Source organism: Rhinopithecus bieti, unplaced genomic scaffold, assembly GCF_001698545.2.
Source record: "Rhinopithecus bieti isolate Rb0 unplaced genomic scaffold, ASM169854v2 scaffold_1012, whole genome shotgun sequence".
In the NCBI taxonomy this organism is placed as follows: Eukaryota; Metazoa; Chordata; class Mammalia; order Primates; family Cercopithecidae; genus Rhinopithecus; species Rhinopithecus bieti.
Window position 1 is genome coordinate 1,893,006 of NW_016803312.1, and position 2,776 is coordinate 1,895,781.

The 2,776-nt window shown below is 33.9% G+C and overlaps 1 pseudogene across 1 annotated transcript; it reads right to left on the minus strand.

Annotated features, from left to right (window-relative positions):
- Positions 1 to 405: 405 nt before the first annotated feature.
- Positions 406 to 1,093, minus strand: LOC108531207 (high mobility group protein B3 pseudogene; annotated as a pseudogene). Its single transcript, XR_001886093.1, has one exon. The product of XR_001886093.1 is annotated as a high mobility group protein B3 pseudogene (transcript).
- Between the last annotated feature and the right edge of the window lie 1,683 nt (positions 1,094 to 2,776).

Consider the following 2,776-nt stretch of genomic DNA (forward strand, 5'->3'; position numbering starts at 1 on the left):
TACAAAGATCTGGGAAGTTCTCACGGCAGCCAGAGACTTCGAGATTGTAGGAGTCCGTAGGGAATTGGCTCTTGCTTCTTTCTACTTTTCCCCGTTGAACTTGTTTTTGTTTCTATGGAGTAATTTTCTTCTATCGGTCCATTTTCATTTTATCTCTGCCCTTCAGAAATTCATTCTATTTCATTTCTTTAGCAAATATGAGGGGCATATTATTGATTATTCAATTCCCTGTCTTATTTTTCCTATGCAAAAACCCAGCCTGTAAGTGTGTTCCTTCTCCAAGGCTATTTTAAACAAACCATTTCCCCAGTCCTTCTTTTTGCTAAACAGGACTGTCTAATCGGGTTAAGTTCTTTTTTTTTTTTTTTTTTTTTTTTTTTTTTTTTTTTTACAGATAAAGTTTCTTTATTCATCCACCTCCTCCTCCTCTTCTTCTTCCTCCTCCTCTTCTTCATCTTCCTCTTCCACCTTTTTCCGGGCAACTTTAGCAGGACCCTTTGCACCATCAAACTTTCCTTTTGACTTATAGTCGGCAACATCCTTCTCATACTTCTCCTTCAGCTTTGCTGCCTTAGGGTTGTAAGGCTGCTTTTCACTGTCATTTAAATTATTCCACATCTCACCCAGCTTTTTTGCCACGTCTCCAATAGAGATGCCGGGGTTTGTGGATTTGATCTTGGGACGGAATTCTGAACAGAACAGGAAGAATCCAGACGGTGGCCTTTTGGGAGCATTAGGATCCTTCTTCTTCTTGCCTCCCTTAGCTGGTCCATAATCCTTCATTTCCCGGTCATAGCGCACTTTATCTGCCTTTGCCATTTCATCAAATTTAGATTTCTCTTTCCCGGACATCGTCTTCCACCTCTCAAAGCACTTCTTGGAAAATTCTGCAAAGTTCACAGGGACCTCCGGGTTTTTCTTCTTATGTTCTTCTCTGCACGTCTGCACAAAGAAGGCATAAGCAGACATCTTGCCCTTTGGTTTCTTCGGGTCACCTTTAGCCATCCTGACTGTATTGTTCGCTAGTCTGGGCAGCGCAAGGCACGACGCGCGGCTCAGCGCTCCCCAGCCTCGCGCTAGCTGCCTCCACGAGAGCCGCCTCTGTTTTTCTTTTTATCTTTTTTTATGAGACAGGCAGATGTGTGTTTAATTGTTTAAAATTTTTTTCTACTGTGGATATATACTGCTTTGGTTAAATTTTTTAAAAATTTAAAACATTAATCTATCTTGAAATAGATTTTATGTCATTTATTTAGAGTTGTGTAACTACATTAAAAGTTTATATCATTTATTTAGGTGTATATAAGTATGTTTATGACACATTATATTATAATTTCTATTTGAACTATTTATAACAATTTTGCCACCAGAGTTATGGCTAGTTTTATATAAAGATGTGGGAAGTTGAAATAATTTTATGTATTCTGAAAATATTTAAACAGCATGATATTTATTTATTAAATCTTATATTGAATTTACTGGTCTCAGTGGTTATTTCAGAGGTACATTTTGAGAGGCCTTTCATTATTTTTCATGGTTATTAGCATATTTTTGCTCCTTGAAATAATTTTGATAATGTCTTAGATAATCTTATATTTAACCTAGATTTTTCCATTTTTCCACTGTTGTAATCTTATTATCACAGTAATTACATATTTCCTTTATAGTAATTTTCTTTCTTATTATTTAATTTCAATTAGTGCATATCAGAATATCTTTCCCCATATTTTTAGCTGGGTAAATGTTGTATTTGATTATATCTTTATAGCCTTTAAAAAACTACATTTTCACCATCACTTTTTAGCTTTTTGTATTTTAAAGGGGAAATTTGAGGCCAGTATCACTTTTGTGCTTGAGTGTATTACATATATATTTTTTGTACCTGGACTTTTATACACTACTTTTTAAAAATAAAAATAGGTATGATATATCATTATTTCTCTCTTTTTATGGACCTTTTTTTAAATCAGGAAACTTTTCTTTTGTAACATCTTTGATTATTGTTTTTGTCCAATTTATTCACTTTTTTTCTGAGTAACAATTATTTGAATGTTGGTTCCATAGTCTCTGTCTGCCATATCAATTATCTTTCCTCTCTCATTTTCCTCTTTTTCCTCAGCTTCTACATATTGAGAGTGCTTCTTAAATGTGTTATTATTGTATTATTATTATATCTTCTTTTTCAATTTTCAACATATATTTTACTATTTGCCACTATCAATGTGGCTTACAGTTTTTTACTATTTTTAAAGTTTTTTGAACCCTACTGTCTTAAAGTTTTTTGAAACTCTCCTATTGTATTTATTTTAAAACTCATTCTAAAGTTTTTACAGCTTAACTTTTGCACTTGTTATAGCTTTCTACTCCTGTGTCATAGAGACTACCTTCTTTGTATCTTTTGGGGGATGACAGTCAGAAAACCAATAGTATCACCACAAGAGCATAAACAACAACAGTAGCAACAACAAAAAAACTAACACAAAAACCTCCACAACAATGAAAATCCCTGCAAAGAAAGAAAAAAAATTTGGTTAATTTTTCAGATGTTTTTCTGTGCATTATAGTAGATAATTGTCAGAGGTGAACTTCTCTTTCCTGTCTTCAGATTCTGTATTAATAAGGGTTCTCTAGAGTGTTGGAACTAATAGGATAGATGTATATATGACGGGGAGTTTATTAAGGAGAATTGACCTACACAGTCGCAAGGTGAAGTCCCATAATAAGTTGTCTGCAAGTTGAGGAGCAAGGAAGCCAGTCCAAATTCTTAAAACCTCAA